Source organism: Melanerpes formicivorus, unplaced genomic scaffold (genome assembly GCF_026170545.1).
Source record: "Melanerpes formicivorus ecotype bairdi unplaced genomic scaffold, bMelFor1.0.p_v2 SCAF_14, whole genome shotgun sequence".
Lineage (NCBI taxonomy): Eukaryota > Metazoa > Chordata > Aves > Piciformes > Picidae > Melanerpes > Melanerpes formicivorus.
Window position 1 is genome coordinate 8,462,128 of NW_027142366.1, and position 13,791 is coordinate 8,475,918.

At 40.5% G+C, this 13,791-nt stretch overlaps 1 protein-coding gene across 1 annotated transcript in view; it reads right to left on the reverse strand.

The window, feature by feature from the left end:
- IQCK (IQ motif containing K) overlaps positions 1-13,791 on the reverse strand; it is a 67,977-nt gene that overhangs the window by 25,034 nt on the left and 29,152 nt on the right. The window lies entirely within an intron of this gene.

Genomic DNA, 13,791 nt, shown 5'->3' on the forward strand with positions numbered 1-13,791 from the left:
GTTGTCCCTTGATGGTTATGTGCTCATGGTGTTTCCATGCAGAAAAATTGAATTGGAAAGCATGTGGGGGAAAAAAAAAGGCCCCAAACTATTAGAGAACAAGATACATAATAACTGGCTTTTGATCAATGGCTGGAGAAAAATTCAAAGCCATGCTGTACAGATCCCACTTTCAGATGAGCTGAGGGTGTTTGGCACTTGCCAGAAAATATGTAGCATCTTCAGAAGAACACTCTCAATACACAGAGCTGTTCCTCTAAGCAAGGTACATGAAATACCACAGAACCAGATGATTCTGTTCTTAGTCTAAACACGGGCATCTCAGTCAGCTTTGAGCTTAATGCCTTGGGTCTAACCAAAGGCTGTGCAAAAGGGAGCATTGTAGCTTTTATAATGAAACAACTGGACTAGTCTGCCAACTGACAGGATTACAAAGCAGGTGCTTTTTATTAATTGATGAGAGCTAAATCTCATTTTTGATAGATGATCTATATTTATTAAATGTATTAATGTGTGTTTTATAACGTGCCCTTTTTTCTGCTGCCTGTTGCATACTGGTATCTTACTGAGTACATCTTCGAAGGGTTTTCAAGACAATCAATGTGTACCATGAGGACTGTACAGGAGTATACAAAACTACAAAGGTTGTAAAGCATGGGCAAATGTTTTATTTTCAAAATGCTGTTCTTAACGAGAATAAAGGCTTTACTATTTACTTACAATGTTTGTGTTAACTTGCTGTTGAAGTCCACCTAAAATTCTTCCCAGTACAGTAAACAAGTGGTGCTCCAGACAGCAGTGCCCCGTGGGGTGATACTGTGGGGGCAATTCTGCAATATAAGCTAAGCTAAAGTAAAGGAAACCAGCAACTTGAGGCTAGGGCTACGTTCCTCCACCTTTGAACACACTTCCACTCTTACTCTCAGCTCTGGCACCTCTCAAACCCACAGTGAGCCAGGCAAGGAGCTGAGCAGCCAAGCTCTCATTACTACAAGTGATTTTTACTTTTTTTCCTTCCTTCCAGTTGCCTCAGCAGTTTCCTTTACTGGCTCAAGTACTAGTGTGTGTGGAAAGGAGGGGACGGGATTACACAGCTGGGGTTGAAGAGTGCAGTTTGGGAATTCTGTCTTTAAAGGGTTTGATTTTCCTGATCTGTACAACAAACAGCATCACCAACAGTGAGAAGAGAAAAAAAAGACAAAGTCTGTGTAAGTGATGGAAGACATCCATGTTGAACCACAAGAAGAGCTAGAAGATGTGTGTTTCATTACCCTTTCATTCAAAACAATTAGACCTTTGTTTGACTTGTATGGAAGTAGTAGTAGAACTGCAAATACTTTCTCTAATTGTGAAGTTATAAAGCCTAAATAGTCCTATGCACATTAAGACTGAGTTTAAAAGGTGATGAGGGTTCCCAGGCAGAAGGGCCCAATCTGATTTCGTGTTCTGCTTGCACCTTATGGAGGGGAGTACACCTCCACAACACCACTGGAAATGCTATCACTGGGATCTTAATTTTACACTTTCTCAGCACATGTGCTAAGTGGTAACAAAGGGTCTTTGACTTTTAGCCCTTGCAGAAATGCAGAGCAACCCTCCCTTCAGCTGGACTTGCAGAGGCACAGCATTTCTGAAAATCAGTCTGTTGGGAAGAGGGCTTTGTGTAAACTGTCACAGGTCTGCAGCAGTCAGTGAAGCTTTTCCAGCTTATAATAAGTGAAGATTTTTTGCCTTGGTTTTAACACTTGCCTACATGTGAGTGTTACTCCCTTTATTTCATCCAGAGTTTTGTTCCTGTCAGAGAAAGCTTGCAAGTGAGCATTCAAGAATACAAGATAAACACAGCCTCAGAATTTTTGGCTAAATGTGCACAATTCCATCTGTTTTAACAGAATTGTGCTCATTTAAACTGGAAAGTAATTTTCTTTTGGCAGGCCAGGTCCTTATGTAATCTCCCTTTGCTTTACAACACTTCCCATGTAAAACTGTAATGCTAGAGTGGATAAATCAGTACCACAACGTTTGGTCCATGAGCTCTGCCTTGTGATACTAGTGAGAAAACTAAAATCAAGACCTTGAATGCTTTCATGTACATTCATTCGAAGCTTCCCACTGCAACCACACAAAACAAAACAGGAGACACATCACTTGGCAAAACATCCATGGAAACAAAAAGTAAAAGGAACATACTTCCACTGCAAACACTCTGCTGTTCAATAAATAAACACATGAAGATCTTCCACCCACCCCAAAAGACCTACTTCTTCTTTTTGCTTTGACACAGCTTCAGCACTCAAGTTCTCAGTGCCATCTGTGGGAGCTGTGCATGTGGAGCTGAGAGCACAGTTGTTTGCTAGCAAGAAGTTATTGGATTGCTCAACAGCAACCAAAAAAAACTAAAATAATAGTAATAATAAGGGAAAAAAAAGGCAGCTCTTTGAGGTTTTTGCTTTGAAGAATTTTTCAATTACAAGTCAGCAATGAAGTCATGCAGTTCACCTAGTGTAGAAATATATTCCTGTCATCTAGGACAACACGCAAGGTCAATAAAGAATGGTTTTTCTGTGTCTCAGTGGAAAGAAGAATGTTGTCCATGTGATTGCAAAGGGTCTGCCAAATGGGAAAAATCAGTCAAACAAAGAGCAGAGGGTTGCTTGCTGAAGTAAACAATTCTAAATGAACAAAAGCTCTACATAAAAGTACAATGTCCCACCCCCTAGCGAAAGCTGTTTGCAAAGCTCTGTATTCTTTCAGAGTGCTGTAACACAGATTAACCTAATGTTTTTCTGCTGCTGATACAACAGGCTGGGTCCTCACCCTGTTTCTGTGATTTCAGCTGTCCTGTTCTATTCTTACTGATTTACAAACTGTCTTTTAACTTATATAAAAATGTAGTTCTCTACTTCTGGTGCACTTCAGAAGATGCATCTGCACTGTACACCTCACACACCAAGCAAATTTGATGGGAAATGTATATAAAAAAGTAGTGCTAGAGGCAAAGAAAGCCAAATAGCCCCCCCCAAAAATCCCATTTTGCACATACAGTTTCAGGAGAGCTGAATTAGCCTTCCAAGGCATGCAACTGAAAACCAGCAAACAAAATCCTCTTGGGACATACCCAGAATGCCAAGCTTCAACAGGCCCCTGTGCTAATTTAAGGTGCTCCATATGCTACCAACCTGGAAGATCTCAGCTCATAGAATGCAGACAGGAAAAGTAATGGGTGATGTTGAGGGATACAGAAAATCCCTTAGAAACCCAAAACATGTCTGCAGGGGCAGGATATGTCCTATGTTCTACAATGGTCAAGGCAGTGTGTGTCCAGTGCCTCCCTGGCACAAGAGTCTTTCAGGGCTGTTGTTTTTACAGCTGGTAAGGAGAAAAATCAGAGTGGATTAAACATCCCATGTGACTATGTAAATCCCATATACAAAATGCTAACTGTTGCCTTGAACTTTATCTAATATCCCTTGATGGGATGAGGCTGGTCTTTGTAGATGCTTCATAAAAATGGTAACAAGTTCCAAACTTGCAGGGCTCACAGACAGTGTTTCATACTCAGGTGAGTAGGTGTTTTGGGTAGCTGCTAGCCGTGCTTTTAGTCAAGAGCACCCACGTCTTACCACAACCTGTGTTACTGAAGCATAACAATTCCAAGTCACATCACACTAACCAGGAAGCACAGGTTGTCAGCATGAATCTGGATTGCAGGCAGTTACTGAAATAGTTTTTGACATATACTTGCTTCCTATGCGGACAGAAAAGTAAGATGTCCTCAGGATTCAGCTGTGCTGGAGGGATGTGGGAAGAAGCTGCCTGCATTAAGTCTTTTCACTAGAAATTTCCATTGGAAAAATGTATTTTTTCAGGCTGTGATACCTCAGACTGAACTAACGTGCTCACAATCTTTTGCAGTGCCTAAGGACAATGTTCATTGGTATATTAGCATAGCTCCCATGAAGTCTGGAGCAACCTATACCAGCTGATAATCCCCCTCCCCATTTCTCTCAGATAACACCTGTGTAAATGTCAGCATGAACAACCAGGTTACAGCCCTGCCTTTCATATCCTGGATTTTAACCACGTCACTCTCAGCAGTCCTAGCATTTGTTCTACAGAGCAAAAGAAAGATCCATTTCTATTTCCAGTTGCATTAAAAAGAAAAGAAGAAGAGAGAGAGATGTTGAACTTTCATGGCACAAATCCCATTTTACCCCTCTGTGTCTCAGGTCACTATGTGCAGTTCTGCTGGCAGATTCCTACAGTTGCAGAACTGTGATTTTCCTGCGAGGCAGATCATTTCTTTTTCCCTGTGTGCTGGGGAAAGGCACGTGGATATAACCAGGCAGAACAAACTGCCCCAGGATGCCAGTTAGGCAGCTGAGATTGCAACTGTGCACTGCTGGCAGTCTCAGGGTAGCGCCAAGAAAACCACTCAGAGGCTTGGATTCAGCTCCCATGAAAATTACAAACACCTTAAAACTCCCAAAATGTTTGTGTAACAGAAAGTGTGAAAAATACCTACAGAGAATGCATCATCACTGGCTTAGGGAGGTGCAAGGTAAGATTTAAACAGAAGTCAGACAATCAGGATTGTGGGCAGCATGGTCAGAGTATTTAATACAGTTTTAAAACATCAGCTCCTGGTTAAGTCCTGAGCTGCAGAGGAAGTGAGGCCCTGAAGTGCTGTGACAATAGAAGTTCAAAAAAATAATAATCTCCCATCTCCTTTATTTCCAGTGTTACAGCTCCTATCTCTGTAGGATGTCTGGGGGTTTTTAAAACAGAGCTAACCTGATTAAACTGTGTTTTAGTCACATGCATGTTCTAAATCATAGGACACTGTAACCATCACTGCAATAATAAACACCAGTGGAGCTGGTGATTAATTTCCTTGGAAGCAAGGTGGGGGTTGCTCTGAAATGGTTAACACAACTGTTAACTGTTGGTTTTGACTTGCTACTCCTACTACAATAAAGTTCTCTCTTAGTTTCTCAGTCACATGCCTTGGAAATGCTGCTCACCTGACATGGTTTCTAGTGTATGTGTTGCAGTGTTGAGGCACAGGTGATGGCTAAAGGAAGCACTGGATGTGAATGTATTTGGGTTTCCTGCTTCAATTAGCTCCCGTGAGGGCGAACTCCAAAATCTGCAAAACTCCCACTGGGCATTTGAGGATTGGCCTTGGTGCTATTTGTATATGCATTAAGTTCAAACATCTATTTTGGAGAACAGACACAATTTTCCCTCATTTGAATGCACAGGACTGACACTTTGGCTTGAGACACGGTTTTCAGCATAACAGCAAACCGACCGTGACCTACTTTATGCACTACTGTATAACGCAACTGGTTTGTGACAGTAGCTTATGAAAGGTTTATACACCCACACTACTCTGTTTAAATCATAAGAACTATGAGAATTACATTTAGTAATTTAAACAGTTGAAAAGAGTAATGAAAAATACCACAGACTCAAGACTATAAGAAGATGGAAATCCATTAAAGGATATCTATTGGAATAACTTACTAGCAGGGGCTTAGAGTAAAAAATGTATATAGACAGGAGGTTCACCCTGGCCTCCCAGTGAAATGCCAAAGAAGCCTGAACATGAAACTGGAGCCACCAGCAATCTTCCTGAAATAAAATCTGACTTTTAAAGAGACAGTTCTTTATAAAGTGTGTATAATTTTAGCCTTTTATTATTGGAAGTCAGCTACCAGTGAAACTTTTCTCTTCAGGAAATCTTCAGAAAATGGTGCATTGGGGGTGGTGGTGGTGGAAATCTATTAAACAAACAAACAAACAAATAATAAACCAGAAATTCTGCCCACAGACACCCCTGCTGTTCATGAATCTAAAATGGATCTGCCAGAGGATCACTCATCACAGCAAAGGCTTCTGCAAGACATGTATAAAAGTGACAGGACATACCTAATGCTCCAAATCATCAACAGAGTTCCTAAAACACTTAATCTTGCCTCCGTGACTTCAGAGAACAATGTCAGGACACTTTTTACTTCACTTAGGATTAAATTAGGGAAGCAAGAGCTGACATACAGGAGAATCCCAAACACTAACATGCAGTAACAAGAGACAGGGAAAAAAGGGCTGGAAGATCTCCAGCAGAGCTGTTTGTGCACTGCACTATGCTCTCCTAGGATTTTGACAGAAAGATTAATAATTCATCTGGTCAGATCTGGGGGGCATTTTTACAATTCAAAGTGTACAAAGAGAAAAGAAGTACTGGAAGGTACTAGATGAACAACTGGCATCAATACCTGAGTTTAGGAGAGAGCAAACTACACAGAAGTGCTGGAGACCCGATTGCTACTGATGATCCAAGTGTCCTCCAAATCAATCAATGAACTGAGATTCATGTCAAGACAGCCACAGAAAGACAGCACCTTAGGGAATGAAAGCAACCAGCACACCTTTGGTGCATCTGATTAATTCAGGCTTTTCCATGTAAATAGTAATGACACAAAAAAGGGAATGGTGAACATAGAACTGACCAGAAATGGAGAAAAACCATTCTGGAGGAGCAGTTTCCTATTAGAAAGCTTTCTGGCATTTACAAGCAGAAACCAACATGGACAGAAAACTAGAATGCCAATTTTGCTGGGCAGCTTCATGAAAACTACGCTGCCACCCATTAGCCCCTCTCATTTCTGAAATGGTTCCTACTTGCAAAACCTGACAGGCTCTGTAAAGTCACCAAATTCCAACTCTTGCACAGTCTAAAACAAATGATCAGGTGGGCGGAAAAAAAATCCCAAGACAATTATGTTGAAAAAGATTGCAAGTGACTAATGCCACAGTCTGGGTTTAAAGGGAAGCCTGGGGCAAGTAGCTTGTATGTTCTGCAATCTGTCACCCACTTCTTGCTAATCTCTGAATCGTATTTTAAGTAAGTCTCCACTAATAGTCCATGGTCTTTCTTTCCTTACCCTCCCTTCCCCTTTTTTTTCTCCTTTTCAATCAAGAGTCTCCAGTCTTGTTTTGCTGCAGGACTATTTGGAGGCTTTACTTTTTAAACCGGTGACAGCCTTCTCTGCAGGCTTTTACCACACCTCACAGCTATAAATAGAAACCTTGGCTTGGCATATCTAAATTGACTAACATAAAACACTAAAGAATTATCAATAAAAAGGCTTCCCATTTTGCCTCTGCTATCTTGCAAAAGGTTAAAAGAAACAGAAGGGAAAAACCAAACCAAATCAACAAAACCAACCAAACAAAAGCCCACCCCAACCCACAACGAAACAGGACATAAAGAAGTCTTCCTCTCCTTAAAAACAGAAAGACAAACAAAAGAAAGTGGTTATGTAAACAGAGAAACCAAATTGCAGTTGTGGGTTTGGGGTTTTTCTTTCACTACAAATCATTATTAACAACTGCAGAGTGAAGGGTGAAAAATATAGCTCTGGTACTGGCAGATTAGTTCAGGCTCGTGCTAGCCCATAGACTGCTGTTCACTGTGTGAGCACAGTTCAGAAGATCACATCCTTTGTAGCTTATCTAAATGATCATCTTTCCTTTTCTGGTTTGTTTTTTGTTTGGGTGTTTTGGTTTTTATTCTTTTTTTTTTTTCCTTTTTTTTCCCCCCAAACATTCCCAAGGTAGCTTCAGAAATCAAATGTCACTGCAATCTTTATCACTGTAGTCTTCATCACTTTTCAAAGACGTCCTAGTCCAGGGTGTGGACCAATAAAGCAGAATCTGCCTCGTGAGTCTTATGACTTTTATCACTACATTCCCAGCTGTTAGTGCCAAGATTAAACTTTCAGAAACATCTCAAGCATCTTGAATTAGGCTTGATGAAAACCACCACATACCCAGCTATCGGCACTGCTTTGTTCTTTCGTTTTCTGTTGTTTTTTGTTTTCAAAGAAGAAACTGTAAGGTCTTTTGTGGAACTGAAACCTTCTACATGTGCTTTTAGAATCAAAAGCAATCACATATATGAGCCCATTTTGACTGCAGCACCTTTGTTTTCAGAAGCAACAAACCAAATAGCTGTAAATGCAGTAATGTTTAGTAAAAAAGGAAGCAGAGTTGAATTCTTTTAATTGCAGTGTCCGGCTGACAGCGAGTAGCCTTCCACTTTAAAGCTGTCTGCACAGCTCAGCTTGAAAGAAAATCATTTGAGGAAATACCTTCAGCATGTCAGATCTTCACAGCTCTGTGTATAGAGATGCTAGATTTCCTAAGAAGTATCTAGAAAGTGGAATGTGGGGAGGTCAGCGCTTACAGGAGCTCTGCACTGAGAGCAACTGAAGAACTACAGGTAGAGTAAAAGGAGGGCAGTTGAAATCAGAAACAAATCATTTTGTTCAAAAGTTGCATAACATATGACTACATTTCAACCACCCTTGGTGTAGTAAGTGGGAGGGTGGGGGAAGAACCTTTAATAGAAAAAAAACTGATTAATTGCTTACAGTTTACTGAGCTGAATTTTCCTAAATAAAGCAGAGAGGAGCAGTCTTTAAGGAATCCAGTAACTATTCAGACCATGGCTTTTCCTAATCCAGCATTCCTACCCACAGTATATTTTAAACACATTTTTTAAGTGTCAAGTGTCCCATTTATATAAATCCCCTCGCCAGGGAAACTCCTCAGGCCTGCAAGCATGCATGGGGCTGCAACTTCACTTACAGCCCCATTCATAAGGGTCTGTTAGAGCACAGGACTATACTCAGGTTTATTTGTTCATGGAATGATTGCCAAGAAGTTTTACAGCATGCCCTTTTTTTTTCTTTCTGGGTACTGAATGTAACATTTATCTTCCTCAGTTCATTCTGCTCTGATGTGATATGACTATTTCTCCTTCTCTGGAGACATTCAAAGCCCGCCTGGATGCATTCCTGCGCAGCCTGCCCTAGGTGATCCTGCTCTGGCAGGGAAGTTGGTGTGGATGATTTCTGGAGGGCACTTCCAACCCCTGACATTCTGTGATTCTGTGGTATACCATGCAGCCATCCCTCAAAAGTAGGCAGACTTGATTTCTCCTGCCCAGCTTAGCTTGGTAAGCATATTTAGCTTCCAAATCCTTCCTCATAATTCAGGTGCAGACACACCACAGCTGTGTAAGGAGTGACTGACTGCATTTCCTTGCTTCTTGACAGCCTGCATCTGTTCCTGCTCTAGTCCTCCTGAAATATGCAGCCTGTTCTCTCCTTTATCTGCAGTCTTTTTCATACTTTCAAGGATTTTCCAGTGACAGAACACCCACGTTTTAAGTTCCTCAGCGTGTGCTGGTTGCATCTTCCCAAGGGAAAAGACTTTTTCCATGAAATAAGGATTTTTTTAAATCTCTCCATAGAGGTGAATAATAACTTCTACTGCCAAAGGAGAAATCCTGCTCAAAACCCAAATGGAATATAGAGGAATATTCCCTCCTATATCTGGAGGTCAACCACCCCACACTTGCCGTGAAGAAGAAGGGAGGTGGTGGAGTCACCATCACTGAAGGTGTTTGGGAAGAGACTGGATGGGGTGCTTGGTGCCATGGGTTAGTTGATTAGATGGTGTTGGGTGATAGGTTGGACTCGATGATCTCAAAGGTCTTTTCCAACCTGGTTTATTCTATTCTATTCTAATGAGCTTTCTATCCTATCCTATCCTATCCTATCCTATCCTATCCTATCCTATCCTATCCTATCCTATCCTATCCTATCCTAATCTCAAATAACATGCAGGTTATTAAATCATCTATTTAAATACATTGACATTAAAGTCATTCCAGTAAATTGGAATAACAGAGTCTGAGAGCAATAATCATCTTTAAAAAAATTAAATAAATAAGCAGCCCCAGCTCATCTGCTCTTCACTCACATTCTCTGGAGGCTGGATTTTTATTAGCTGCACTTTCTGTAGGCAATATTTATTTTTTTTTTGCTCTGTAAAAGATTCTGGAACAAATTTATCCCATCAGCTGTCCTACACAGGGGACAATTCTCTTTCTCCCTACAAATCTAAAGCTGTCAGACACTAAACTGAGTCTTGAGTGCTCTGCATCTCTCTACATTTTCAGTCTGAAAGCAGAAAATGTTAAGAGTAAGGACTATGACATCTTAAAGACATCTCATTTGGTGGAATGTGGCCTTACAGCAGTGCAGCAGTACAGCAAGCAAAATGTCAGCTAGGAATGCTGCAGCTTCATCACCTTGGGTAAAGGTTGAAAGAAACACACCTTTTTCTTTGCACTCAAGAAATTCAGCATTAAAAGGGGTCAATAATAATTCATAAAGTAATTTTCATGCAAAGCTTTCCCACTTTCTATCCTAGCAGACTTTTCAAAACTAGTAATACAAAGTATAAGAGTTAGAGTGAAAGAAGAAAGAGGAATTCCATGCAAAGGTGAAAAAAAAAACCCAAAACAACAACAAAACCCAAAAGCCAAACAAGACTCTTTAAACATGTTGTGAAGCAGGAGGAGAAGCAGTGGTTCATATGAGGCTACACTACAGCCTGGCCTACCAAAGCAAGCAGAGATACCTTGCAGGGTATGGTCTCACATGACACAGCAGGCAGACGACGGATTAGCTGAACTAAAAGCAAGCGGCCATCACAAAGGGGCAGTTTCCCTTCCCTCTGTTACTGTTGCACCACTTCCCTTACACTGGATACAAGGATTGGGCCATTCCTGTGCAAGTCACTCTGTCAGGCTGATCCAGCAGAAAACTAACCTGAGGGGCAGCAGAACAGAGCTGCTCCTTTGTCAGATCAGCCAGCTGAAGCAGTGCACCATGAAGCCATGATCACCAGTGCCAAGAGAAGGAAAGGATGGCAAGGAAAGAATGCTTCCTTGGCCAAGGAAGCACAGGACTGCCTTTGTTAATGGGAAGTTGCTGGGTTGCTTTAGCTGCCCCATAAAATCCAGACTTTTAGTTCCTACTGGAAAAAGCCTCCCAAAGTGTTTCATTCTGGATTGGGGAGAACCTCCCAAACTGTTTCATTCTGGATTGGGGAAAACCACCCAAAGTGTTTCATTCTGGATTGGGGAAAACCACCCAAATTGTTTCATTCTGGATTATGTTCTAATGAAAACTAAAACTTCCCTGTTTCAATAACAATTAACATGTTCTGACACACTTCCTGAAACCTGAAAAATAAATGAAGAATACTTTGGCATTTGTTCATTACAACCAGCCTGCATTTCTAACTTCCTCTTTGTGTCCCATTTAAGTATCACACTGGTCAAGATTACACAGCCACGCTTTGACAAAATGATCATCTCTGCCTGAAACACCCTTGAAATAAGTTAGACACAGCTTTGTGCTGAGAGCCACAACAAAGCAGAATCTGTTAGCTCACATTAACCAAGTCTCTGGCTGATATTTCCATGGAAGGTATGCTGATCTTTCTGGTAGTGTCATCAATAGAATCACATTACTGCTTGAGTCAGCATTTTCTGGAAGCTGTTTGGCAGCTCACCCTTCATCCCCTACAGTTAGATTCAACACTGTTTACAGCAGCTAATAAACAGGATTAGAGTCATACACAAGTTTAAGAGCTCCTTCACTGTTGTTCTTCATGTAGTTAACTTTCTAGTAAATTGTTGTATCTATTCAAAAATGGTTTTCCTCTTTTTCTTTTGATTATGATCCTGATGCTTTATTGGTGACATCTGGAGCTTTAGTAACAATCACTGCTTTGTCTGCTTGATGAGAAAGCTCAGTGGTTTAATTAAAGGGGATTAATTGAATTAAAGGAATTATTTAATTGAGTTAAACTAAATGCATGGAAAGATAAGGTTAAGAAGCAGTTGTGTTAACGCTGTTTGTTATTGTACGAGGGCAAAGACAGCTGGGTTAGATTGAATCACTGGCAAAAGCAGTTTGACCTAACCTTGCTGACTTTACAGTGAAATGGGGTTTAACAACATTAATAAACAGCAGAACAGTACCAGCAGAAACAAGAGCAGCTGGAGCCCTAACAAAATTAATTATGGCATCATAGATGAGATAGATAATGAAAACCCCTGGACAGTAACTTCTCAAACTAGTACAGCTGTTTGCAGACAGCCATCTGTCTGGGCCCCAAGGCTGTTTTGTGTGTGGATACTCTTAAATTAACTTAGCACAGCTGAGTTAAGGAATCACAGAATCAATGTGATAATATTGAAAGCTAATGTGATGGGGCAATACAAACTTGTACTGGTTTAAGACAAACACAAAAAAATTGAAAAGGGGCAATTTTACAACTTTCTTTGAAGTGATGAAACAGCCATGTGTCCCAGAGTCCTAAAATCATCCCTTTGATGACAGGAAAGCTCTAGGAGAGTGATTAAAAGGAAATTTGTTTTGCCTTTTCAGACAATTGGCAAAGAAAGCAAAGGAAATCTTACCACTATGTTACTCTCTAGAACAACAAAAACATAGTTTATGAAAAGATTGAATTTCTACAGAGACTGGAGTTTTTAAATCAATTCAGCTGCCAAATCACACATTCAGCTCCACCCTTAGCCTCTGCCTCTCTTCATTGCAACACTTTGGAAATGGTTTCACTTATCCTCTGAAAATGCACTTGGGATTTTCACCTTGAAGATTTCACAGACCTGATGACTGTAAACTTTGATTGTATAATCATCTAATACAATACAGGTGTTTTTCCTTACAGTGGTATGTAGTCAATGCACAGGTCTATTTCTCAGAAACAAGTGGGAGATGCATGCATCTGTGTGCCTTCAGATGACATACATGCTAAAAAACCCCAGAGAACAGAGAGCCCAAACCCCAAGCATTAAACTGCAACCATTTAAAACAAATTAGCCAGCCTGCTAGGTCAGCTTCCATCAGCACCTTCAGGAATGCAATTGTTCACCAATTACCAGGGACAGAATTAAACCTCTCTTACAATTTATAATGAGATTATTTTTATCACAGTAAATACAGATCCACTGCTTTCAGAGCCTCAAAACCAGATCTATTTTTGCTTTCTTAAAGGAAAAATAACAGCCTGTATTTTTTTTCAAAGTGAAGTCCTAATAAACCATAGTAAATAAGCTGAGACTGGAAGGAAAGCTTAGTTGCTTTGCCAGGATTTTCTTTACATATCAGTCAGGTTTGCTGGGAGACAACTGATGTCTCATTGTGATGTCTCACTGTACAATGTTACTACTTTGTTTAATCTTCTAGCTCTAAGCTCCTAAAGCCAAGAATTCTACTTCACTTACCGCATATGAGCACCCCATATCTATACACACAGAGAAATGGCAGGTTTTTTTTCCCCTGCTGTGATGTATGATTTTGCTACACAGAATTAATGCTCTTCAGCTATAAAATATTCCTTAGGCAATTGCATGGGGCTAGTGTAAATAAATCCTGATCTTCTGCAATGTAAATATGAATACATGTTTGGGGGGGGGGGGGGGGGGAGAGGAAATAAATCAGTGCAGCCCTTGTAACAAGCTATCACCAAGAAAAAAAAAAATAATAATAAAAAAATCATGACAGGCTTCCAGTTGTGGTATTTGCACTCTAATGTATGCTGCCCTGGAGAAAATTCCTCTTGTTCTGAACATTTCATAATTCAGCCAAGCAGTGATCAAAAGGTCCTGCACAGAGCACAGTGCAGACACAGGAAAGTGACATCTCCTAACACCTTGCAATATGCAATGTTGAAATGGCAAGGCAACTGAGGAGGCCATGGTACACAAAGGTAGGGTTTGAAAACAGTATCTTTTCAAAAGCTACTGTTTTATGACAGCTTTGATATCAACTGATACTTACCCATCTTCAGGACTGAAAAAAATTATACCCTGAGAATCCTGCAGACTGAATTCAT